The sequence below is a fragment of the Oncorhynchus masou genome, chromosome 22 (genome assembly GCF_036934945.1).
Source record: "Oncorhynchus masou masou isolate Uvic2021 chromosome 22, UVic_Omas_1.1, whole genome shotgun sequence".
In the NCBI taxonomy this organism is placed as follows: Eukaryota; Metazoa; Chordata; class Actinopteri; order Salmoniformes; family Salmonidae; genus Oncorhynchus; species Oncorhynchus masou.
Genome location: NC_088233.1, coordinates 18,153,354 through 18,180,049, shown reverse-complemented (window position 1 = coordinate 18,180,049; position 26,696 = coordinate 18,153,354). Strand labels below are relative to the sequence as shown.

Sequence of the window (26,696 nt, the reverse complement as noted above, 5' to 3'; positions counted from 1 at the left end):
CTTATTTACATCATTTACCCTTTGTTTTGAGACTAAAAATTGAGCTCTGTTTCCATTGATCGTCCTTGATGTTTCTACAACTTCATTGGAGTCCACTTTGAGTAAACAAGGCAGGTCCTACAGTTTTGTCGCACCTTGACTAAACCCTAAAGCTCAACTAAATCTTGTAATAAGTCACGTGGAAATTGAGCAAGTTGAGATGACTAAACTGCTTGGAGTAACCCTAGATTGTAAACTGTCATGGTCAAAACATATTGACGCAGTCGTAGCTAAGACAGGGAGAAGTCTGTCTATAACAAAGCGATGCTCTACCTTCTTAACAACATTATCAACAAGGCAGGTCCTACAGTTTTGTAGCACCTTGACTACTGTTTGACTGGTACCGTTTGACCGGAAAATCGGGCACAACGGAGTTTGAGAAATTCCTTGTGGGAACCCCCTTTCAGGCTCATTGTAAGCATTGGTGGTTCAGTGGTAGAATTCTCGCCTGCCACGCGGGAGGCCCGGGTTCGATTCCCGGCCAATGCATGCTCCATTTTAGGGCGGCAGGTAGTGTTTTCAGACCTCGGCACTGACTGTTACTTGTAAAAGAGTCATAGGGCGTGAGCGGAAGCCAAATTCCTTTTGGACCTTGTGTACATTTTTACTAACGACATGCCACCGACTTTGAGTAAAGCCATGTGTATGCGGATGACTCTCCACTGTACATGTCATCTACTACAGCGACTGAAATGACTGCAACACTCAACAAAGAGCTGCAGTTAGTTTCAGAGTGGGTCGCAAGGAGTCAGTTAGCCCTAAATATTTATAAACCTAAAAGCATTGTATTTGGAACAAAACACTCACTAAACCCTAAAGCTCAACTAAATCAGTGCAAGAGGGGGTATGCAGCTGGAGGTTGAATGTTTAAAGAGGTACGGAACGGAAGTTTGGGAACGACTGCACTAAGCATAGTGTGGGAGCATTATGGTGTCTTGTGGGATTTTCAATGTATTCAGACCCCTTGACTTTCTCCACATTTTGTTACGTAACAGCCTTAATCTAAATGGGTTAAATAAAAATATTTCCTCAGCAATCTACACACAATACCCCATAATGACAAAGCGAAAACAGGTTTTTAGACATTTTTGCAGATGTATAATACATTTAACAGATACTTATTTACATCATTTACCCTTTGTTTTGAGACTAAAAATTGAGCTCTGTTTCCATTGATCGTCCTTGATGTTTCTACAACTTCATTGGAGTCCACTTTGAGTAAACAAGGCAGGTCCTACAGTTTTGTCGCACCTTGACTAAACCCTAAAGCTCAACTAAATCTTGTAATAAGTCACGTGGAAATTGAGCAAGTTGAGATGACTAAACTGCTTGGAGTAACCCTAGATTGTAAACTGTCATGGTCAAAACATATTGACGCAGTCGTAGCTAAGACAGGGAGAAGTCTGTCTATAACAAAGCGATGCTCTACCTTCTTAACAACATTATCAACAAGGCAGGTCCTACAGTTTTGTAGCACCTTGACTACTGTTTGACTGGTACCGTTTGACCGGAAAATCGGGCACAACGGAGTTTGAGAAATTCCTTGTGGGAACCCCTTTCAGGCTCATTGTAAGCATTGGTGGTTCAGTGGTAGAATTCTCGCCTGCCACGCGGGAGGCCCGGGTTCGATTCCCGGCCAATGCATGCTCCATTTTAGGGCGGCAGGTAGTGTTTTCAGACCTCGGCACTGACTGTTACTTGTAAAAGAGTCATAGGGCGTGAGCGGAAGCCAAATTCCTTTTGGACCTTGTGTACATTTTTACTAACGACATGCCACCGACTTTGAGTAAAGCCATGTGTATGCGGATGACTCTCCACTGTACATGTCATCTACTACAGCGACTGAAATGACTGCAACACTCAACAAAGAGCTGCAGTTAGTTTCAGAGTGGGTCGCAAGGAGTCAGTTAGCCCTAAATATTTATAAACCTAAAAGCATTGTATTTGGAACAAAACACTCACTAAACCCTAAAGCTCAACTAAATCAGTGCAAGAGGGGGTATGCAGCTGGAGGTTGAATGTTTAAAGAGGTACGGAACGGAAGTTTGGGAACGACTGCACTAAGCATAGTGTGGGAGCATTATGGTGTCTTGTGGGATTTTCAATGTATTCAGACCCCTTGACTTTCTCCACATTTTGTTACGTAACAGCCTTAATCTAAATGGGTTAAATAAAAATATTTCCTCAGCAATCTACACACAATACCCCATAATGACAAAGCGAAAACAGGTTTTTAGACATTTTTGCAGATGTATAATACATTTAACAGATACTTATTTACATCATTTACCCTTTGTTTTGAGACTAAAAATTGAGCTCTGTTTCCATTGATCGTCCTTGATGTTTCTACAACTTCATTGGAGTCCACTTTGAGTAAACAAGGCAGGTCCTACAGTTTTGTCGCACCTTGACTAAACCCTAAAGCTCAACTAAATCTTGTAATAAGTCACGTGGAAATTGAGCAAGTTGAGATGACTAAACTGCTTGGAGTAACCCTAGATTGTAAACTGTCATGGTCAAAACATATTGACGCAGTCGTAGCTAAGACAGGGAGAAGTCTGTCTATAACAAAGCGATGCTCTACCTTCTTAACAACATTATCAACAAGGCAGGTCCTACAGTTTTGTAGCACCTTGACTACTGTTTGACTGGTACCGTTTGACCGGAAAATCGGGCACAACGGAGTTTGAGAAATTCCTTGTGGGAACCCCCTTTCAGGCTCATTGTAAGCATTGGTGGTTCAGTGGTAGAATTCTCGCCTGCCACGCGGGAGGCCCGGGTTCGATTCCCGGCCAACGCATGCTCCATTTTAGGGCGGCAGGTAGTGTTTTCAGACCTCGGCACTGACTGTTACTTGTAAAAGAGTCATAGGGCGTGAGCGGAAGCCAAATTCCTTTTGGACCTTGTGTACATTTTTACTAACGACATGCCACCGACTTTGAGTAAAGCCATGTGTATGCGGATGACTCTCCACTGTACATGTCATCTACTACAGCGACTGAAATGACTGCAACACTCAACAAAGAGCTGCAGTTAGTTTCAGAGTGGGTCGCAAGGAGTCAGTTAGCCCTAAATATTTATAAACCTAAAAGCATTGTATTTGGAACAAAACACTCACTAAACCCTAAAGCTCAACTAAATCAGTGCAAGAGGGGGTATGCAGCTGGAGGTTGAATGTTTAAAGAGGTACGGAACGGAAGTTTGGGAACGACTGCACTAAGCATAGTGTGGGAGCATTATGGTGTCTTGTGGGATTTTCAATGTATTCAGACCCCTTGACTTTCTCCACATTTTGTTACGTAACAGCCTTAATCTAAATGGGTTAAATAAAAATATTTCCTCAGCAATCTACACACAATACCCCATAATGACAAAGCGAAAACAGGTTTTTAGACATTTTTGCAGATGTATAATACATTTAACAGATACTTATTTACATCATTTACCCTTTGTTTTGAGACTAAAAATTGAGCTCTGTTTCCATTGATCGTCCTTGATGTTTCTACAACTTCATTGGAGTCCACTTTGAGTAAACAAGGCAGGTCCTACAGTTTTGTCGCACCTTGACTAAACCCTAAAGCTCAACTAAATCTTGTAATAAGTCACGTGGAAATTGAGCAAGTTGAGATGACTAAACTGCTTGGAGTAACCCTAGATTGTAAACTGTCATGGTCAAAACATATTGACGCAGTCGTAGCTAAGACAGGGAGAAGTCTGTCTATAACAAAGCGATGCTCTACCTTCTTAACAACATTATCAACAAGGCAGGTCCTACAGTTTTGTAGCACCTTGACTACTGTTTGACTGGTACCGTTTGACCGGAAAATCGGGCACAACGGAGTTTGAGAAATTCCTTGTGGGAACCCCTTTCAGGCTCATTGTAAGCATTGGTGGTTCAGTGGTAGAATTCTCGCCTGCCACGCGGGAGGCCCGGGTTCGATTCCCGGCCAATGCATGCTCCATTTTAGGGCGGCAGGTAGTGTTTTCAGACCTCGGCACTGACTGTTACTTGTAAAAGAGTCATAGGGCGTGAGCGGAAGCCAAATTCCTTTTGGACCTTGTGTACATTTTTACTAACGACATGCCACCGACTTTGAGTAAAGCCATGTGTATGCGGATGACTCTCCACTGTACATGTCATCTACTACAGCGACTGAAATGACTGCAACACTCAACAAAGAGCTGCAGTTAGTTTCAGAGTGGGTCGCAAGGAGTCAGTTAGCCCTAAATATTTATAAACCTAAAAGCATTGTATTTGGAACAAAACACTCACTAAACCCTAAAGCTCAACTAAATCAGTGCAAGAGGGGGTATGCAGCTGGAGGTTGAATGTTTAAAGAGGTACGGAACGGAAGTTTGGGAACGACTGCACTAAGCATAGTGTGGGAGCATTATGGTGTCTTGTGGGATTTTCAATGTATTCAGACCCCTTGACTTTCTCCACATTTTGTTACGTAACAGCCTTAATCTAAATGGGTTAAATAAAAATATTTCCTCAGCAATCTACACACAATACCCCATAATGACAAAGCGAAAACAGGTTTTTAGACATTTTTGCAGATGTATAATACATTTAACAGATACTTATTTACATCATTTACCCTTTGTTTTGAGACTAAAAATTGAGCTCTGTTTCCATTGATCGTCCTTGATGTTTCTACAACTTCATTGGAGTCCACTTTGAGTAAACAAGGCAGGTCCTACAGTTTTGTCGCACCTTGACTAAACCCTAAAGCTCAACTAAATCTTGTAATAAGTCACGTGGAAATTGAGCAAGTTGAGATGACTAAACTGCTTGGAGTAACCCTAGATTGTAAACTGTCATGGTCAAAACATATTGACGCAGTCGTAGCTAAGACAGGGAGAAGTCTGTCTATAACAAAGCGATGCTCTACCTTCTTAACAACATTATCAACAAGGCAGGTCCTACAGTTTTGTAGCACCTTGACTACTGTTTGACTGGTACCGTTTGACCGGAAAATCGGGCACAACGGAGTTTGAGAAATTCCTTGTGGGAACCCCCTTTCAGGCTCATTGTAAGCATTGGTGGTTCAGTGGTAGAATTCTCGCCTGCCACGCGGGAGGCCCGGGTTCGATTCCCGGCCAATGCATGCTCCATTTTAGGGCGGCAGGTAGTGTTTTCAGACCTCGGCACTGACTGTTACTTGTAAAAGAGTCATAGGGCGTGAGCGGAAGCCAAATTCCTTTTGGACCTTGTGTACATTTTTACTAACGACATGCCACCGACTTTGAGTAAAGCCATGTGTATGCGGATGACTCTCCACTGTACATGTCATCTACTACAGCGACTGAAATGACTGCAACACTCAACAAAGAGCTGCAGTTAGTTTCAGAGTGGGTCGCAAGGAGTCAGTTAGCCCTAAATATTTATAAACCTAAAAGCATTGTATTTGGAACAAAACACTCACTAAACCCTAAAGCTCAACTAAATCAGTGCAAGAGGGGGTATGCAGCTGGAGGTTGAATGTTTAAAGAGGTACGGAACGGAAGTTTGGGAACGACTGCACTAAGCATAGTGTGGGAGCATTATGGTGTCTTGTGGGATTTTCAATGTATTCAGACCCCTTGACTTTCTCCACATTTTGTTACGTAACAGCCTTAATCTAAATGGGTTAAATAAAAATATTTCCTCAGCAATCTACACACAATACCCCATAATGACAAAGCGAAAACAGGTTTTTAGACATTTTTGCAGATGTATAATACATTTAACAGATACTTATTTACATCATTTACCCTTTGTTTTGAGACTAAAAATTGAGCTCTGTTTCCATTGATCGTCCTTGATGTTTCTACAACTTCATTGGAGTCCACTTTGAGTAAACAAGGCAGGTCCTACAGTTTTGTCGCACCTTGACTAAACCCTAAAGCTCAACTAAATCTTGTAATAAGTCACGTGGAAATTGAGCAAGTTGAGATGACTAAACTGCTTGGAGTAACCCTAGATTGTAAACTGTCATGGTCAAAACATATTGACGCAGTCGTAGCTAAGACAGGGAGAAGTCTGTCTATAACAAAGCGATGCTCTACCTTCTTAACAACATTATCAACAAGGCAGGTCCTACAGTTTTGTAGCACCTTGACTACTGTTTGACTGGTACCGTTTGACCGGAAAATCGGGCACAACGGAGTTTGAGAAATTCCTTGTGGGAACCCCCTTTCAGGCTCATTGTAAGCATTGGTGGTTCAGTGGTAGAATTCTCGCCTGCCACGCGGGAGGCCCGGGTTCGATTCCCGGCCAACGCATGCTCCATTTTAGGGCGGCAGGTAGTGTTTTCAGACCTCGGCACTGACTGTTACTTGTAAAAGAGTCATAGGGCGTGAGCGGAAGCCAAATTCCTTTTGGACCTTGTGTACATTTTTACTAACGACATGCCACCGACTTTGAGTAAAGCCATGTGTATGCGGATGACTCTCCACTGTACATGTCATCTACTACAGCGACTGAAATGACTGCAACACTCAACAAAGAGCTGCAGTTAGTTTCAGAGTGGGTCGCAAGGAGTCAGTTAGCCCTAAATATTTATAAACCTAAAAGCATTGTATTTGGAACAAAACACTCACTAAACCCTAAAGCTCAACTAAATCAGTGCAAGAGGGGGTATGCAGCTGGAGGTTGAATGTTTAAAGAGGTACGGAACGGAAGTTTGGGAACGACTGCACTAAGCATAGTGTGGGAGCATTATGGTGTCTTGTGGGATTTTCAATGTATTCAGACCCCTTGACTTTCTCCACATTTTGTTACGTAACAGCCTTAATCTAAATGGGTTAAATAAAAATATTTCCTCAGCAATCTACACACAATACCCCATAATGACAAAGCGAAAACAGGTTTTTAGACATTTTTGCAGATGTATAATACATTTAACAGATACTTATTTACATCATTTACCCTTTGTTTTGAGACTAAAAATTGAGCTCTGTTTCCATTGATCGTCCTTGATGTTTCTACAACTTCATTGGAGTCCACTTTGAGTAAACAAGGCAGGTCCTACAGTTTTGTCGCACCTTGACTAAACCCTAAAGCTCAACTAAATCTTGTAATAAGTCACGTGGAAATTGAGCAAGTTGAGATGACTAAACTGCTTGGAGTAACCCTAGATTGTAAACTGTCATGGTCAAAACATATTGACGCAGTCGTAGCTAAGACAGGGAGAAGTCTGTCTATAACAAAGCGATGCTCTACCTTCTTAACAACATTATCAACAAGGCAGGTCCTACAGTTTTGTAGCACCTTGACTACTGTTTGACTGGTACCGTTTGACCGGAAAATCGGGCACAACGGAGTTTGAGAAATTCCTTGTGGGAACCCCCTTTCAGGCTCATTGTAAGCATTGGTGGTTCAGTGGTAGAATTCTCGCCTGCCACGCGGGAGGCCCGGGTTCGATTCCCGGCCAATGCATGCTCCATTTTAGGGCGGCAGGTAGTGTTTTCAGACCTCGGCACTGACTGTTACTTGTAAAAGAGTCATAGGGCGTGAGCGGAAGCCAAATTCCTTTGGCTAAAACAGGGAGAAGTCTGTCTATAACAAAGCGATGCTCTACCTTCTTAACAACAAGGCAGGTCCAACAGTTTTGTCGCACCTTGACTACTGTTCAGAGGGGAGCGGGTAAGACGGAATCAATCAACAACAGCTTTTGAGACACGTTTAGATCCCTCCTTGGGGCACTACTTGATTGAGTAACTAAAACACTAAACAATCACAATATAGTGACTTTTGGCCAATTATAACATGTATTAATTATAGAATTGTGTCAGTTTTTAATGATAAACCTTTAAACTGCAATCTCTCCTCACCACTATTTTTAAGCTCCAAATGACAAAACCTGCACACACGGCCCAAGGGTTGCAGGTCTGCCGACTTCCTACTGGTCACACATTGGTTTATTGGATATTTCTCCTAATACAAATACAATGCTTTAGCTGTAAATGTACTTTATTGAAGATATTTTCCTCTAATAAAATGAAGCATACGTAAAATAAGTTATTACAATTTATTTACATTGGGTCTTGTGTGTGTGTGTGTGAGAGAGGGAAGCATGTTTTTCAACTCAGAAAAAAAGTACACAGAATTTCCTAAAACTGTACACTCAATCTTTTACAATATTATCAATCACACATTGATTTGATAGATATTTAGAGCAGATATTGATAATGGATATATAGGAGTAGATATCTCCAATCCTAAAATAAAATGGAGCAAATATTAAACAAACAAGTAATTACAACTTATTTACATTGTGGATAATGTGTGTACATGTTTTTTTATTTTTCCTTGTCAGCCACCCATCTCTGCATTGTCAGTCTTGATAGGCCCAGTGTATGCACTTCTGGGTGAAGCTGTCAGGCAGTGGTGGAGGGCATGGCAGATCTGAAAGACAGAGGCACAAAGTGACAGTAAGTATACAGCTCAACAACATGTCTGTTGGTGTGGGTGAGCATATGTGGGTGAGCACCTGTATCCACCTGGTAATCCTTAAAAGTTTCTCCCTTCACGGCCAGTGTAGTAGGAACTGGTGCAGCTGGTAAACTAAATACCACACCAGTGGACTGCTGTGTCTGCAGCTGAACTGCTGGGGGTGGCAGATCTAAAATAGAGAGGCACAATTTTCTTAACTGACAATAATCATACAACTAAATAGACTGAATGAGTGGAAGGCCTAGATTCAATCAGATCTAGCGTTAACCGGCGATAACCAACACCCGCATAACTGATGTTTTGGCGGTGTCTGAGGTGTAACTGCGTTGGATCTGTCAAATCGGTAGTTCTTGATCATTGTCACAAAACTACACCAGTCCTACTCGCATTAAGTTCAAAACTAGAAAGTATAGGTTATATAGAAACAATGACGCTCAAATTCAAAATCATTAAACTAAATGATGAGGATTTCAATCAGCCTAATTGAGGTGTAGATTACATCTCAAATTCCAGTGTTCTAAATTGTAAACAGGGCTGCATCAGATTTCTGTTAATGCGACTGTTAGGTATAATGCCAGGAGCCGCTTGTGAATTTGACAGCTCTAACACAGTTCCACCTCAGACACCGCCAAAACGACTTCTATGTGGATGTCGGCTAAAGCGGACGTGATTGAATAGAGCCCCAAGTAAGGGAGAGTGTGCATGTGTGTATACATGCCGGTGTAGCAGATGCAGGGGCAAACGACTACAGCTGTGAAGACTGTGGTTGTCAGATTTAAAAGAAGAACAATTTTCTTAAATTAAAATAATTATACAAAACAGATTGAGTGATTGAGTGTGTATGTGTGTTTGATAAATACCTGGAATACATCACACTGCTTCAGGTCTACAAGCATCTGGAAGTTCCAGCGTGCCACTCCAGGCCTGGAACAGCTTGGTGTAAAGACGGTTACCAGTCACCCACCGATCAGGTTGGAAGATCTGAAAAATAGGCACAATATAATTTTAATGACAAAGCCTTGACGACACACGAACCTAAACAGAACAAACTATGGGAGGCGCATAGTAGTATATAGAGCCATGACTAGATGGAACTCTGTTCCACATCAAGTAACTCATGCAAGCAGTAAAATTAGAAAAAAAAAAAAAAGATAAAAATACACCTTATGGAACAGCAGGGACTATGAAGACATGCATACACACAATAACATACACACTGTACACAAACTGCTGTCTTGGCAGAAGCTAATGGGGATCCATAATAAATACAACAAATTAATTAAGTGTGTGTGTATCTGGCAACCCACGTAGCAGACTTAATTTTCCCAACTGCTCATTGTACTTGCCCTTGCAATCTGATGTGTGTGTGTGTGTTGTGTTATTATGACTTAGAAGTGTCAACTTGACCACATCCCTGTAGAAGGAAATCAGTGATTAGCTAGGGAAAAATTACTACCAACAGTGTTCAGTAAAAAGGATATAAAATATTCAAATCTGGATTGACAACTTGGCTAAATCATGTGAAGTTATAAACCTCTAGGGATTAGTCTACACTCAAGTTAAATAAAGGATGCAAGAAATGAGCTCTAGGACCATGCCTCAAGACTACCTGGCATGATGACTCCTGACTGTCCCTGTCTCTAGTCCACCTAGTTGTGCTGCTTATCCAGTCTCTGCTGTTTCTGTCTGCAGCTCTGGAACCCTGACCTGCTCAAGGCTCACTGGAGGTACAAACTCGTCCCAGACCTGCTGTTTGAACCTCTCTCTCTACCGGACCTACTGTCTCAACCTCAACATGCTCAGCTATGAAGAGCTAACTGGTATTTACTCTTGAGGTACTGAACTATTGCACCCTCTATAATTTGACACTGCTGGTCATCTATGAATGTTTAAACGTCTTGAAGAATAATCTGGCAAAATGGTTGTACTCTTTTATAATCTCCACCAGCACAGCCAGACGAGGACTGGCCACCTCTCAGAGCCTGGTTCCTCTAGGTTTCTTCCTAGGGAGGCTTTCCTAGCCACTGTGCTTCTTTATCTGCATTGCTTGCTCTTTGGGGTTTTAGGCTGGGTATCTGTATAAGCACTTTGTGACAGCTGCTGATGTAAAAAGGGCTTTATAAAATACATTTGATAGATTGAGTTACTGACATGAATAGAAGCATACAAGCAATCTAAATATGACAGTGAGCTGTCTTACATTTCCTCAATTGGAAGTTGTACCTTAAGCCAACACTTTTTACTGGTCTTTCCTGCTGGGGACAGGGGGCTTCAGGTTTGGGAATGGAGGGCCTAGAGAATTGGAATATTAACAATAATTAGTGTCCACATTTATGAATGAATTAAATACACAGCTAACTCATATTGTATCTCATCTGATTGAGAATAGCTGATTGTTAAGGGATTTTTATGAATAATGACTAAATTATGTATACATTTAAATCAGAACTATAACTAAACAGAATACTACTATGTTACTGTATGGATGTATGAATCTTATTATAATACTGAATGTAATGTGTGTAGTTTTCGTCAAGAAGTAGAAGGACTTTCTGTTCCTTGTTGGAAACGAATGGAGCTATTATCAGACTGGCTGGAATGCTGTGTTCCTTACAGGACATCCTGTCTCTACCCAGGGAGGGGAGAGACCTTGGGCTAGTAGTAGATTATTTAACAGGTGGTAGACAATGTGTGAAGGCTTGTGAACTATACTGCCATTGTATCGGAGTGGAGGAAGGACCTTTTAAAACCTATGGCGTCATTTTTAGTATATAACCTGATGTAAATTGTACTATGATGAGTACTCCTGAGAATAAACGCTATTGGTTGATTTTGAGACTGGTCTCTGTCTATTTTATGCAAATACGTTTCTTACAAATTCTTAGAATGGGCAGAGTGTTTTAATTGAATTGGTTGATGAACATATAGGAATGAAATTCCTTTAACACTGATATACTGCATGTCTATTTTCTTTTGAAAATCTGACAACAAATCACGCAATTCTGTCTAGTGCCGACAGAAACAAACATCTTTCTGGTAAGAAGAGGGGCGGGGGCGTATGCCTTATGGCTAACGAGACGTGGTGTGATCACAGAAACATACAGGAACTCAAATCCTTCTGTTCACCTGATTTAGAATTCCTCACAATCAAATGTCGACCGCATTATCTACCAAGAGAATTCACTTCGATTATAATCACAACTGTATATATTCCCCCCCAAGCAGACACATCGATGGCTCTGAATGAACTTTATTTGACTCTTTGCAAACTGGAATACATACATCCTGAGGCTGCATTCATTGTAGCTGGGGATTTTAACAAGGCTAATCTGAAAACAAGACTTCCTAAATTGTATCAGCATATCGATTGCGCAACCAGGGCTGGCAAAACCTTGGATCATTGTTATTCTAACTTCCGCGACGCATATAAGGCCCTGCCCCGCCCTCCTTTCGGAAAAGCTGACCACGACTCCATTTTGTTGATCCCTGCCTACAGACAGAAACTAAAACAAGAAGCTCCCACGCTGAGGTCTGTCCAACGCTGGTCCGACCAATCTGATTCCACACTCCAAGACTGCTTCCATCACGTGGACTGGGATATGTTTCGTATTGCGTCAGACAACAACATTGACGAATACGCTGATTCGGTGTGCGAGTTCATTAGAACGTGCGTTGAAGATGTCGTTCCCATAGCAACGATTAAAACATTCCCTAACCAGAAACCGTGGATTGATGGCAGCATTCGCGTGAAACTGAAAGCGCGAACCACTGCTTTTAATCAGGGCAAGGTGACTGGAAACATGACCAAATACAAACAGTGCAGCTATTCCCTCCGCAAGGCAATCAAACAAGCTAAGCGTCAGTATAGAGACAAAGTAGAATCTCAATTCAATGGCTCAGACACAAGAGATATGTGGCAGGGTCTACAGTCAATCACTGATTACAAAAAGAAAACCAGCCCAGCCACGGACCAGGATGTCTTGCTCCCAGGCAGACTAAATAACTTTTTTGACTTCCTGACGGGCCGCCCCCAGGTGGCGAGGGTAGGCAACAACATCTCCACCCCGCTGATCCTCAACACTGGGGCCCCACAAGGGTGCGTTCTGAGCCCTCTCCTGTACTCCCTGTTCACCCACGACTGCGTGGCCACACACACCTCCAACTCAATCATCAAGTTTGCGGACGACACAACAGTGGTAGGCTTGATTACCAACAACGACGAGACGGCCTACAGGGAGGAGGTGAGGGCCCTCGGAGTGTGGTGTCAGGAAAATAACCTCACACTCAACGTCAACAAAACTAAGGAGATGATTGTAGACTTCAGGAAACAGCAGAGGGAACACCCCCCTATCCACATCAATGGAACAGTAGTGGAGAGGGTAGTAAGTTTTAAGTTCCTCGGCATACACATCACAGACAAACTGAATTGGTCCACCCACACAGACAGCATCGTGAAGAAGGCGCAGCAGCGCCTCTTCAACCCCAGAAGGCTGAAGAAATTTGGCTTGTCACCAAAAGCACTCACAAATTTCTACAGATGTACAATCGAGAGCATCCTGGCGGGCTGTATCACCGCCTGGTACGGCAACTGCTCCGCCCACAACCGTAAGGCTCTCCAGAGGGTAGTGAGGTCTGCACAACGCATCACCGGGGGCAAACTACCTGCCCTCCAGGACACCTACACCACCCGATGTTACAGGAAGGCCATAAAGATCATCAAGGACAACAACCACCCGAGCCACTGCCTGTTCACCCCGCTATCATCCAGAAGGCGAGGTCAGTACAGGTGCATCAAAGCTGGGACCGAGAGACTGAAAAACAGCTTCTATCTCAAGTCCATCAGACTGTTACATTTAAGTCATTTAGCAGACGCTCTTATCCAGAGCGACTTACAAATTGAGTGGTTGAGTGGTTGCTGCCAACACAGACTCCCGAGCTGACAAGGTACAAATCTGTCGTTCTGCCCCTGAACAGGCAGTTAACCCACTGTTCCCAGGCCACCATTGAAAATAAGAATTTGTTCTTAACTGACTTGCCTGGTTAAATAAAGGTAAAAAAAAATATATATCTTTATGTACATATTCTTTATCCCCTGACACTTGTGTGTATAAGACAGTAGTTTTGGAATTGTTAGTTAGATTACTTGTTGGTTATTACTGCATTGTCGGAACTAGAAGCACAAGCATTTCGCTACACTCGCATGAACATCTGCTAACCATGTGTATGTGACAAATAAAATTCGATTTGATTTGATTGTGCACACAACCTTTAGCTTATTTTAACAAGTCAAAAATAACGTTTTATCAAGGGACCCAACGAATAATAACGACGCTAGCCTACTACTGCACCCCATAATCAACCAACTTGCCAAATAGTAGTGACAAGGCTATATTGTTGTCATTCAGTATTAACGTTACTGTAGCTTAACTTACTGTACATCACATTATTACCCACCTAGCTCGTGATAGCATAGCTAGCTCCAAAGAAAGAACGAATGAATGACAACAGGCTTTTAAACAAGATATATATCTAGCTTGTAAGATTGCATGTAAAACAACTTTAGAGATGACTACAAAGTTTGAAAGCAAAGTTGACTTACCAGTATGCTGCTCTCTCAGGGACTAGAGTGAGGCATCCAGATATGAGGTCAGCTGGTGTCGTTAGCATTAGCTAGCTAACAGCGCCAGTATGTCAGAAATGAAAGTATATATCCAGCAACTATGTCAAGGTCAAAAACGAAAGAAACTATGCCACGCTGACTTCGTAAAATAAATCAAATCGGACTGAAATAATTAACAGGCTGAACGTACATTTCTGTGACTAACTAGCTAACTTTAGCTTGCCAGCTCAGTGACCAGTGAATCACCTATTCCTGTTTACAGAGTGTGCGTCCCTCTCCCCTCTCATGTGCTGCATGGAGAAGCGCCAATGAGTCAACATGTGCCCAGAATTATATTACATTCGGGTTGGTTTACAAACCACATTGACAATGCATTGGAAACTGTTCAAGGCGGTTTAGCAAAATAATCCCCACGTGAGGCCAGGGTTTGAGTCACGGCCAATGCATGTGTGACAGTATAGTCTTAGACCGTACACTCGCCCATTCCCGGGCGCGAACCAGGGACCCTCTGCACACATCAACAACTGACACCCACGAAGCATCGTTCCCCATCACTCCACAAGAACCGCGGCTCTTGCAGAGCAAAGGGAACTACTACTTCAAGGTCTCAGAACAAGTGACGTCACCGATTGAAACGCTATTTCGCGCGAGCCACGGCTAACTAAGCTAACGTTTCACATCCGTTACACATGCACACCTTTTGCTCTGGTACTGGATTTGTGTACATGGATTACACATTTGGCATTGCTGTGTCTTGTACCATGAACAGATTCAATAAAGGTTTCTACTGTATCCCCCCCCAAAAATGTTATATTTTAGTTTATTGTCCTCTGGTGGTTTTCCAGTACACAATATTTCCAGTAATCACATTGCTCTGTTTCATTCAATGAGATCACTGGCAATAATCAATTCATCATTTACACCTAGAGGTGCACCCAGCTCTAACATTAGCTACTATTTTGCTTGAAAGAGTTTTCTGATAGCTCTGATTATAAACAACCTCTGTTTTGATTTCAGATTTGCTCTGCATCACAGGAGTCTGGGTTTCAGCAACATCTGCTTCTCACTCCCACAAGGTAAGTGCTAAGTGATTTTGAATGGTGCATTTAGTCATTAGATCAGTTTCATTAAGAAACAAAAAAACAAGATATAAATTAAAGTGCTGTTTGATTGTCCACAGCCTAACCTTTGGAAAATCTACATTTTAAAAAGTCTAATAAATCAATTTAGTATAGCCTACACCTTCACAATAAATCCATTATTTATTTTAGACAGGTCTAAAGAAACATGATATGAAGACAATGTAGTCTATTTCAGAAGAACAGAATAGCATACTCAGAGTTGTCCTTATGGTAATGGTATGATGGCAACTTTGCGTTTTTTTCTTTGTCTGTTATTTCTTACATTATTAGCCCAGAGAATGGTTTGAGTTATTACATACACTACCATTCGAAAGTTTGGGGTCACTTAGAAATGTCCCTTTTTTTTAAAGAAAAGCACATTTTCCCATTAAAATAACATACAATTGATCAGAAATACAGTGTAGACATTGTTAATGCTGTAAATGACTATTGTAGCTGAAAACAGCTGATTTTTAGTAGAATATCTACATAGGCATACAGAGGACCATTATCAGCAACCATCACTCAATTGTTCCAATGACACGTTGTGTTAGCTAACCCAAGTGTATCATTTTAAAAGGCTAATTGATCATTAGAAAACCCTTTTGCAATTATGTTAGCACAGCTGAAAACTGTTGTTCGGATTAAAGAAGCAATAAAACTGGCCTTCTTTAGACTAGTTGTGTATCTGCAGCATCACTATTTGCGGGTTCGATTACAGGCTCAAAATGGCTAGAAACAAATAACTTTCTTCTGAAACTCATCAGTCTGTTCTTGTTCTGAGAAATTAAGGCTATTCCAAATTGCCAAGAAACTGAAGATCTTGTACAACGCTGTGTACTACTCCCTTCACAGAACAGTGTAAACTGGCTCCAACTAGACTAGAATGAGGAGTGGGAGGCCCCGGTGCAAAACTGAGCAAGAGGACAAGTACATTCGAGTGTCTAGTTTGAGAAACAGACACCTCACAAGTCCTCAATTGGCAGCTTCATTAAATAGTACCTGCAAAACACCAGTCTCAATGTCAACAGTGAGGAGGTGACCCTGGGATACTGGCCTTTTAAGCACAGTTGCAAAGAAAAAGCCATACCTCAGACTGACCAATTAAAATAAAAGATTAAGACGGGCAAAATAACACAGACACTGGACAGAGGAACTCTGCCAGCATCCCGGAGTTGCCTCTTCACTGCTGACGTTGAGACTGGTGTTTTGCGACCAGATGAGGACTTGTGAGGCGTCTGTTTCTCAAACTAGACACTCTAATGAACTTGTCTTCTTGCTTAGTTGTGCCCTGGGGCCTCCCACTCAAAATCAAGTCAAATGTATTTATTTATATAGCCCTTCTTACATCAGCTGATATATCAAAGTGCTATACAGAAACCCAGCCTAAAACCCCAAACAGCAAGCAATGCAGGTGCAGAAGCACGGTGGCTAGGAAAAACTCCCTAGAAAGGCCAAAACCTAGGAAGAAACCTAGAGAGAAACCAGGCTATGAGGGGTGGCCAGTCCTCTTATAGCTGTGTCGGGTGGAGATTATAACAGAACATGGCCAAGATGTTCCCTCCTCTTTCTATTCTGGCAGAACAGCGGCAGTTTGCGCTGTTCGGTGAAGGGAGCAGTATACAGTGTTGTACGAGATCTTCAGTTTCTTGGCAATTTATCGCATGGAATTGCCTTAATTTCTCAGAACAAAAAGAAACTGACGAGTTTCAGAAGAAAGTTCTTTGTTTCTGGCCATTTTAAGATGGGTAAAAGAACACAGACATTGCCTAGAAGGCCAGCATCCCAGAGTTGCCTCTTTGCTGTTGATGTTGTTGTTTTGCGGGTACTATTTAAAAGTTGAGGACTTATGACGTGTCTGTTTCTCAAACTACTTGTCCTCCGTACAGCCATCTGAGTTCTCAGCAAACTGGATGGGAAATGGGGAAAAATGCACCAAATTCTTTCTCAATCATCAACATAGAAGTGCTACCAATGTCACGCCCTGACCATAGAGAGCTGTTTATTCTCTGTTGGTTGGGGCATGATAGTGACTAGGGTGGGTCATCTAGGTGATTAATGATTTATGTTGGCCTGGTATGGTTCCCAGTCAGAGACAGCTGTTTATTGTTGTCTCTGATTGGGGATCATATTTAGGTAGCCATTTCCTCATTGTGCTTTGTGGGATCTTATCTACGGATAGTTACCTGTGTGCACACAAGTAGCTTCACGTTTTGTTTGTGCTTGTTTGTTTTGTTTGGTGAGTTTCGATTAATTAAAATATGTGGAACTCTACGCACGCGCGTCTTGGTCCAATCATTATGACGAGCGTGACAACCAAAAAAAATGTATTGATGGAGTCACGCATGATTCATCAAATGATATTTTGAAAGAGGAAGTAAAGTACTTTAAGAACATGTTTTCGTTTCAATCTCCTCCATCTCCACTAACTGAAATTAATTGTATGTTTTTTTCTCCTAATAATAATGTAAAATTAACATCTGTACAGAAAGAGTCATGTGAAGGCCAAATTACAGAGGAAATTCTTGATGCAATTGGGGCCTTTAAGGATGGGAAAACTCCAGGGCTGGATGGCATACCAGTGGAAGCATACAAAACTTTTTTTTTTTTGAGATGCTCAGAGGACCATTATTAGCATGTTTTTACCACTCCTATATAAACGGTAGATTATCAGACACGCAACAAGAAGGTCTGATATCATTATTACCGAAACAGGACCCAAATGGTATATATAAAGATCCAGTCAATTTAAAAAACTTCAGTGTTGTGATGCAAAAATCCTAGAAAAATGCTTGGCTCATAGAATTTAAAAAGTATTGTGATATGGACAATACATTGAAGATAATTTAAGACAAGTACTGTAAACAATGGAATACTATGAAATACCGGGGACACCAGGCCTGGTTTTCATAGCTGATTTTGAAAAGGCTTTTGAATAAGTTTCAAGCTTCTCAAGAGAACACTGATAAATAGTCTTGGAACCTATGATTTTGTTAGGTTCCCCATTAGCCGGCGCTAATGGCAACATTTAGTCTTCCTGGGGTACGACACATAATTTTTTAATATTTTTAAATATTTTTTATTTCACCTTTATTTAACCAGGTAGGCCACTTGAGAACAAGTTCTCATTTACAACTGCGACCTGGCCAAGATAAAGCAAAGCAGTGTGACAAAAAACAACACAGAGTTACACATAGGATAAACAAAAGTACAGTCAATAACACAATAGAAAAATCTAAATACAGTGTGTGCAAATGGAGTAAGGAGGTAAGGCAATAAATAGGCCGTAGTAGCGAAGTAATTACAATTTAGCAAATTAACACTGAAGTGATAGATGTGCAGATGATGATCTGCAAGTACAAATACTGGTGTGCAAAAAGAGCAAGAAAGTAAATAAAAACAATATGGGGATGAGGTAGGTAGTTGGGTGGGCTATTTACAGATGGGCTACGTACAGCTGAAGCGATCGGTAAGCTGCTCAGATAGCTGATGCTTAAAGTTAGTGAGGGAGATATAAGTCTCCAACTTCAGCAATTTTTGTAATTCGTTCCAGTCATTGGCTGCAGAGAACTGGAAGGAAACGCGGCCAAAGTGGGTGTTGGCTTTTGGTATGACCAGTGAGATATGCCTGCTGGAGCACATGCTACGGGTGGGTTTTGTTATGGTGACCAGCCGAGATAAGGTGGAGCTTTACCGAGAAAAGACTTGTAGATGACCTGGAGCCAGTGGGTCTGGTGACGAATATGTAGCGAGGGCTAGCCGACGAGAGCATACAGGTCACAGTGGTGGGTGGTATAAGGGACTTTGGTGACAAAACAGATGGCACTGTGATAGACTGCATCCAGTTTGCTGAGTAGAGTGTTGGAGGCTATTTTGTAAATTACATCGCCAAAGTCAAGGATCGGTAGGAGAGTCCGTTTTACGTGGGTATGTTTGGCAGCGTGAGTGAAGGATGCTTTGCTGCGAAATGGGAAGCCGATTCTAGATTTAATTTTGGATTGGAGATGCTTAATGTGAGTCTGGAAGGAAAGTGTACAGTCTAACCAGACACCTAGGTATTTGTAGTTGTCCACATATTCTAAGTCAGAACCGTCCAGAGTAGTGATGCTAGTCAGGCGGGCGGGTGTAGGCAGCGATCGGTTGAAGAGCATGCATTTAGTTTTACTAGCATTTAAGAGCAGTTGGAGGCCACGGAAGGAGTGTTGTATGGCATTGAAGCTTGTTTGGAGGTTTGTTAACACGTTGTCCAAAGAAGGGCCTGATGTATACAGAATGGTGTCGTCTGCATAGAGGTGGATCAAGGAATCACCCGCAGCAAGAGAGACATGATTGATATATACAGAGAAAAGTGTCGGCCCGAGAATTGAACCCTGTTGCACCCCCATAGAGACTGCCAGAGGTCCGGACAACAGGCCCTCCAATTTGACACACTGAACTCTATCTGAGAAGTAGTTAGTGAACCATGTGGGGCAGTCATTTGAGAAGCCAAGGCTGTTGAGTCTGCCGATAAGAATACGGTGATTGACAGAGTCGAAAGCCTTGGCCAGGTCGATGAAGACGGCTGCACAGTAATGTCTTTTATCGATGGTGGTTATGATACCGTTTAGTACCTTGAGCGTGGCTGAGGTGCACCCGTGACCAGCTCAGAAACCGAATTGCACAGTGGAGATGGTACGGTAGGATTCTAAATGGTCAGTGATCTGTTTGTTAACTTGGCTTTCGAAGACTTTAGAAAGGCAGGGCAGGATGGATATAGGTCTGTAACAGTTTGGGTCTAGAGTGTCTCCCCCGTTTGAAGAGGGGGATGACCGCGGCCGCTTTCCAGTCTTTAGGAATCTCGGACGATACGAAGGAGAGGTTGAACAGACTAGTAATAGGGGTTGCAACAATGGCAGCGGATAATTTTATAAAGAGAGGGTCCAGATTTTCTGAAAAAGACATTACAGACAAAAATACTTTACAATTAACATACATTTAAAAACAACATAGACATTACAGACATATCTAAAATGTAATAAACTTTCAACAAAAGACACACAAATGTTCCACCCCTTGGGATTGTTGTTAGTTTGTTACCTATTACTTTGGGATTGTTTGTAATTTGTTACGCCTTACCTTTCTCGCCACTGGGATTGTTTGTAGTTTATTATCCATTACCTCTCTCTCTCTTCTGGGATTATTTGTAGTTTGTTTCACGTTACTGCTCTCTCCTTGATCTCCATCCCTCCAGGCAGCTCTGTCTGCTCCTGCACACGAAGAACATCTTCCACTCCATGGCAGACATCCCGCTGAAGGAGGAGGACCTGAAGTTTGCCTCCACCATGGTGCAGAGGCTCAACACCATCCTGCTCATCTCTGCATAGCTCTTTCAGCTGCGCAACCAGCTCAAACACCTGCGCACTCATGTAAAATCAAATTGTATTTGTCACATGCGCCGAATACAATAGGTGTAGACCTTACAGTGAAATGGTTACTTACAAACTAGGGTGGCTGGAGTCTTTTGCAATTTTTAGGACCTTCCTCTGACACCACCTGGTATAGAGGTCCTGGATGGCATGAAGCTTGTCCCGAGTGGTGTACTGGGCCGTACGCACTAACCTCTGTAGTACCTTGCAGTCGGAGTCCGAGCAGTTGCCATACCAGTCGGTGATGCAACCAGTCAGGATGCTCTTAATGGTGCAACTGTAGAACATTTGGAGGATCTGAGGACCCATGCCAAGTATTTTTAATCTCCTGAGGGGGAATAGGCGTTGTCATGCCCTCTTCACGACTGTCTTGGTGTGTTTGGACTATGACAGTTCGTTGGTGATGTGGACACCAAGGATCTTGAAGCTCTTAACCTGCTCCACTCCAGATACAATCCTATTTCACAGTAAACAAATTGTCAAAAGAATTTCAGCATGCTTATAGGGAGGAACACCCGACAAGCACAGCATTTACACAAATAACTGACGATTGGCGGAGAGAAATTGATGATAAAATTATTGTGGGGCTGTCTTGTTAGACTTCAGTGCAGCTTCTGACATTATTGATCATAGTCTGCTGCTGGAAAAACATATGTGTTATGGCTTTACACCCCCTGCTATAATGTGGATAAAGAGTTACTTGTCTAGCAGATCACAGAGGGTGTTCTTTAATGGAAGCCTCTCAAATATTATCCAGTTAGAATCAGGAATTCCCCAGGGTAGCTGTTTAGGCCCCTTGCTTTTTCCTATTTTTACTAATGACACGCCACTGACTTTGAGTAAAGCCAGAGTTTCTATGTATTTCGTTTGACTCAACACTATACACGTAAGCTACTACAGCGACTGAAATGACTGCAAACCTCAACAAAGAGCTGCAGTTAGTTTCAGCGTGGGTGGCAAGGAATAAGTTAGCCCTAAATATTTCTAAAACTAAAAGCATTGTATTTGGAACAAAACCCTCACGCAACCCTAAACCTCAACAAAATCATATAAGTTGAGCTGACTAAACTGCTTGGAGTAACCCTAGATTGTAAACTGTCATGGTCAAAACATATTGATGCAGTAGTAGCTAAGATGGGAGAAGGCTGTCTATAATAAAGCGATGCTCTGCCTTCTTAACAACACTATCAACAAGGCAGGTCCTACAGGTCCTAGTTTTGTCGCACCTACTGTCGCACCTACTGTTCAGTCGCGTGGTCAGGTACCACGAAAAATCACTTGGCTCAAAAATCACTTGGAAAATTGCAATTGGCTCAGAACAGGGCAGCACGGCTGGCCCTTGGATGTACACAGCGAGCTAATATTAATAATATGCATGTCAATCTTTCCTGGCTGAAAGTGGAGGAGAGATTGACTTCATCACTACTTTTATTTATGAGAGTTTGTTGAATGCAAACTCTGTCTAAACTACTGCCACACAGCTCGGACACCCATGCATACCCCACAAGACATGCCGCAAGAGGTCTCTTCACAGTTCCCAAGTCCAGAACAGACTATGGGAGGCACACAGTACTACATTGAGCCATGACTACATGGAACTCTATTCCACATGAAGTAACTGACGCAAGCAATAAAATTAGAATTAAAAAAAAAAGATTAAAAAACACCTTCTGGAACAGCGGGGAGTGTGAAGCAACACGAACATTGGCACAGACACAGGCATACACACACACACACACACACACACACACACACACACACACACACACACGATAACATACACACTATACATACACATGGATTTAGTACTGTAGATATGTGGTAGTGGTGGAGTAGGGGTCTGAGGGCACACAGTGTGTTGTGAAATCTGTGAATGTATTGTAATGTTTTTAAACTTCCTTAATTTTGCTGGACCCCAGGAAGAGTAGCTTCTGCTTTGGCAGCAGCTAATGGGGATCCATAAATACAAATACAAAATACAGTCCCGTCGATGAGAATGGGGGCATGCTCGGCCCTCCTTTTCCTGTAGTCCACGATAATCTCCTTTGTCTTGATCACGTTGAGGGAGAGGTTGTTGTCCTAGCACCACATGGCCAGGTCTCTGACCTCCTCCCTATAGGCCGTCTCATCGTTGTCGGTGATCAGGCCTACCACTGTTGTGTCATCGGCAAACTTAATGATGGTGTTGAAGTCGTGTTTGGTCATGCAGTTATGGGTGAACAGGGATTAGAGGACGGGACTGAGCACATGAGGGGCCCCAGGGTTGAGGATCAGCGTGGCAGATGTATTACCTCCCCTTACCACCTGGGGGCGGCCCGTCAGGAAGTCCAGGATCAAGTTGCAGAGGGAGGTGTTTCGAGCCATAGTCCTTACCTTAGGGATGAGCTTTGAGGGCACTATGGTGTTGAAAGCAGAGCTGTAATATCTGAGTGGATGATGCTGTATGGCTGGCCACCTGGATCTGGGTCATTTTCAATTCAGGAAGTTTCCAAATAAAACAAATTAAGAATTGGGAAAAAGTGACAGAGGACTTGAATTTCAATGAACTTATTGAATGGACTGAGTTGTAATGTGTGTCTGGTGCCCTTGTGTGTGTCTGGCACCCCCTGCAGGAGAGCAATGCCCTGTTCTGCATCCTGTACTGCTCCTGGTGTTACAACCATGTGGCCAACTTGTCCCACTGCTTCTTGACAAAGAACTATCGCCATGCCTACGACCTCATCCAGAAGTTGCATCCTTTCTGCTTGTCTTTGATATACATTTTGCATATCAGTATCATTACACCTCATAGTGTATTTATATTGGTGTGTATATTATACTATATTTCCTTTATGTTAGCCATGTAGTGGTGACTTGGAGGGGACTGTGGAATTTCTCATGGAAGTGGACAAGCTTGTTCAGTTGATCAAGAGCTCCATCGTTACCTGTGAGTCTCACAGCACCAATATTAGACCTGAACACACACACTGAACGGCATCACACAGCACTACACACACACCTGTCTCTCATCTTTCTGTGTTTGTCTAGACTTACATCTTCAGCTGCTGGAGGTGGAGAACAATCCGTACCTGATCAAGGCCCTGTACGGCCTGCTGATGATGCTACTGCTTCAGAGCCTTGCAGCTTCTCTCTCACCACCTGCACTGTATGCCTAACCCAGAGCTCATGAGGACAGTGTGAGTAGCACTAATGATTGTGTTAATTTGGTGTGCCTACAGTGTGCAGCATTTCATTCCCATGGCCACTGCCACTACAATATTATTCCCTATACAGTTATTTATTTCATCCCCATGTTTTTGGTTTCAGGGATAATTCGAAGTACATTGAGTCTAAGTCTGTTAGCATCAAGCTTCCGGCATACGCTTACATGGATTACAAAGAGCAAACACCTGGAGGTGCGCCACCAGCACTCAAGCCGTGCCAATCACAGAGACAGGAAGTTGGTGCTGTGACAAACTTTGACCTCTGAGGCAGGGCACTGCGTCAAGCCTTCACCCACGGATGGAGATGCAAACACCCCAACCAACCACAAACTTAAAGGACTGATTGAAGACTGCTCACCACTCATATAGGAGCACCTTTGTGCTTATATCGTTTTTAGTCTTTGAAAATACTGTAGGCACGAAGAACATTGAGTGGATTTTCTTTTTTAAACAATCGTTTTTTTAAAGGGATACTTTGGGATTTTGACAAGGAAGCCCTTTATCTACTTCCCCAGAGTCAGATGAACCCGGACACCATTTAAGAATTATAAGCATGCAAGCAGATAACTATAGACTTTCAGTCATTGCGCTAATGCTAGTTAGCATTGGCTCGCAAAACTACCCCTAACTTCCTTCATACTGGACACACATAAAAATTGTATCCACGAGTTCATCTGACTCTGGGGAAGTAGATAAAGGCCTCATTTCCAAAATCCAGAAGCATCCCTTTAAGTGCTTTTTTGGTTGAGTTGCATACAAACTCTCATGCAGACACTGCACATACCTTCCTGTTTAACCCTGCTGGGACATTAGTTTAGGCCCACCCAACCCTAGTTGTGAGAAGTGAGAGGACCTTATTGTGACTGGAGGACAATCCAATCTTGAATTCAGGGCAGGGGAAACCGCTTGCATCGTTTGTTTAAAAAAAACTTTTTTTCCCTTACTATTTAAAAAGGCTTGTTACTTGGCAAGCTCATATTCCGCAATGGTCCCAAAAGCCCTGTACAATGGAGACAGCACGATTATGCTCCTCAGACTAATTTTATGCTCTTTCTGTTGCTCAAAGCTTAACTCCAGTTAACGCCATGCTTCTTGAACAGTGTTAAAACCTCTCTTTTGCCCCCCAATCCATCCTTCCCCCTCACATTCTAATTTCATACTCCTCTCTTCAGCCAGTCTCTTCCCCTCACTGACAGCCTTTTTCTCTTTCAAACGCTTGTTACCTTCCTCTTCTTGCTAACATCTGCTTCCTGGGCAACCCTGCTGCAGACAGATGTCTTATCAAGTGAAACTGGAAAAAAATAAATTTGACCATGTGTAATAATTTTACTTTCCATTAGCTCGTATACTCTATGCATCAGTTTCTGAACAGTAGGTGGCGTCAGTCATACTTTTATGGATAGTGATTGGTATGTAGATTCCCAATAAATAATTTGCACAACTACACTTTTAGCCCATTTAAGATACAAGGAATTAGAAGAGAGTTTTATTCAGATCGCCATTAGCTTTTGCCAAAGCAATTCTTCCTGGGGTCCACAAAACACTTAGTCAAAATACCACTACTTGCCATACAGTAGCTAGCAGCCAGAGCAGTAACAAGTGGGGCAGGACTAAATAGGTGGGGGCTCATGTTAAACAAGAATGATGACATGGTACGTCAGTTCCTATGAATATGCAGGATTTGTTTACAGCTGATGTGCCTCAGTGATGCCGCCCAGACCTATTGCAATAAGCAAAGGAAGAGCTCCAACTCATTAGTCTTTGAAGTTAACGTGTCTCCTGTGAGACGCCCCAATAAAAGAGCATTTCTTTGATCTGGAGTTCTTTTGAACACACCCTCTATACAATGTCGGCAACTGCGCAGTGCGACATCTTATCACATAAATGCCATACACGTGACAAGTCAAATTACCACACCTGCCACCCACAGCTACAACTCATTGAGTGACAAAATCATACATGGTTGAATAGACAATTGTAATGGTGCCAAAGGTTTCTAGCAGCTGATATGGACCATAGAGCAAGGCACATCATGACAACTTTTGACATCCATTGTATTTCACAAACCTGTGAATTCCAGTTGACATGTACAGAATGTAATTGCAGTGTTAGCTTAGGCCCTGTGGAGTTACTTATAATCCCAGAAATGTTAGGGATGTTTGAACAAAAATCAAATGGGATTTCCTCACACCTAGTGCATTCAAGCTTGGGTTGAATGTAACCCATTTGATTTAAGAGCCATGTTTAGACCAAGTTTCTTACTGGTCAGAGCCAATAGCCCACATTGTCTATTAACTAAGGACCTCCAGTGAAATATTGAATTATTTATTAGTAATCAAAGTGCTGTAGAGAATTGAAGTCCATGGTCAGGAGATCACTGAGCCTGTCAGATACAAAGTACAGTTAATATAGTACACAATAAGCTACAGCATAAATTGGAATACCTTTAGACCATAAGAAACCAGATCCCATATTCATCACGTGTGTCCGGGTAAGAGTGCCTATCTAGGATGAGGTCCCCATTGTCCATTCATTATAATCTAAAACCGATCCCAGATCACCACTCTTACTCTGCTTTATGAATGTGCCCAGAATTACATGTGAATAGACCATAGAGGTAGAAAGGCTGTAGATTGATACAACCAGTCATAGCATGACATTGCCATTGAGGGCTTCCACCAATTTAAAAGTAGTAAACTGGGTTGGTGATTCCTATAGAGTGATGGGAGTGATTAGCCAATGATCAGAGCATTCTTTAAAAATTGGGTTGCCCATGAATTGTAAATGTCTTTAAGCTGCATTACCACAATCTAGTGACCATAATAAAATGACAATATTTGGCTCAGCACTCCAGCACTGCATGCTGTG

General features: G+C 42.3%; 1 long non-coding RNA gene, 7 other non-coding genes and 1 pseudogene across 10 annotated transcripts; 8 read left to right on the top strand and 1 right to left on the bottom strand.

The window, feature by feature from the left end:
• The first annotated feature begins 457 nt into the window (after nt 1–457).
• Nucleotides 458–528, top strand: trnag-gcc (transfer RNA glycine (anticodon GCC)). The gene has a single exon. It is a non-coding gene; the product is annotated as a tRNA-Gly (tRNA).
• Nucleotides 529–1,612: 1,084 nt separating this feature from the next.
• On the top strand, nt 1,613–1,683 carry trnag-gcc (transfer RNA glycine (anticodon GCC)). The gene has a single exon. It is a non-coding gene; the product is annotated as a tRNA-Gly (tRNA).
• A 1,085-nt stretch (nt 1,684–2,768) lies between these two features.
• Nucleotides 2,769–2,839, top strand: trnag-gcc (transfer RNA glycine (anticodon GCC)). Its single transcript has one exon. It is a non-coding gene; the product is annotated as a tRNA-Gly (tRNA).
• Nucleotides 2,840–3,923: 1,084 nt separating this feature from the next.
• Nucleotides 3,924–3,994, top strand: trnag-gcc (transfer RNA glycine (anticodon GCC)). Its single transcript has one exon. It is a non-coding gene; the product is annotated as a tRNA-Gly (tRNA).
• Nucleotides 3,995–5,079: 1,085 nt separating this feature from the next.
• On the top strand, nt 5,080–5,150 carry trnag-gcc (transfer RNA glycine (anticodon GCC)). Its single transcript has one exon. It is a non-coding gene; the product is annotated as a tRNA-Gly (tRNA).
• Nucleotides 5,151–6,235: 1,085 nt separating this feature from the next.
• trnag-gcc (transfer RNA glycine (anticodon GCC)) lies at nt 6,236–6,306 on the top strand. Its single transcript has one exon. It is a non-coding gene; the product is annotated as a tRNA-Gly (tRNA).
• A 1,085-nt stretch (nt 6,307–7,391) lies between these two features.
• trnag-gcc (transfer RNA glycine (anticodon GCC)) lies at nt 7,392–7,462 on the top strand. Its single transcript has one exon. It is a non-coding gene; the product is annotated as a tRNA-Gly (tRNA).
• Nucleotides 7,463–7,978: 516 nt separating this feature from the next.
• On the bottom strand, nt 7,979–14,414 carry LOC135509117 (uncharacterized). 3 transcript variants are annotated; one of them, XR_010450893.1, is made up of 5 exons: nt 14,079–14,414; nt 10,703–10,771; nt 9,340–9,460; nt 8,517–8,648; nt 7,979–8,431 (listed from the first exon to the last, which is right to left on the bottom strand). It is a non-coding gene; the product is annotated as an uncharacterized LOC135509117 (long non-coding RNA). The 3 variants fall into 3 exon arrangements; XR_010450894.1 differs by having other exon boundaries at nt 8,527–8,648; nt 10,680–10,771; nt 14,079–14,413; XR_010450892.1 differs by having other exon boundaries at nt 8,527–8,648; nt 14,079–14,412.
• Nucleotides 14,415–14,544: 130 nt separating this feature from the next.
• Nucleotides 14,545–24,094, top strand: LOC135508788 (protein VAC14 homolog; annotated as a pseudogene).
• The last annotated feature ends 2,602 nt before the right edge of the window (nt 24,095–26,696 follow it).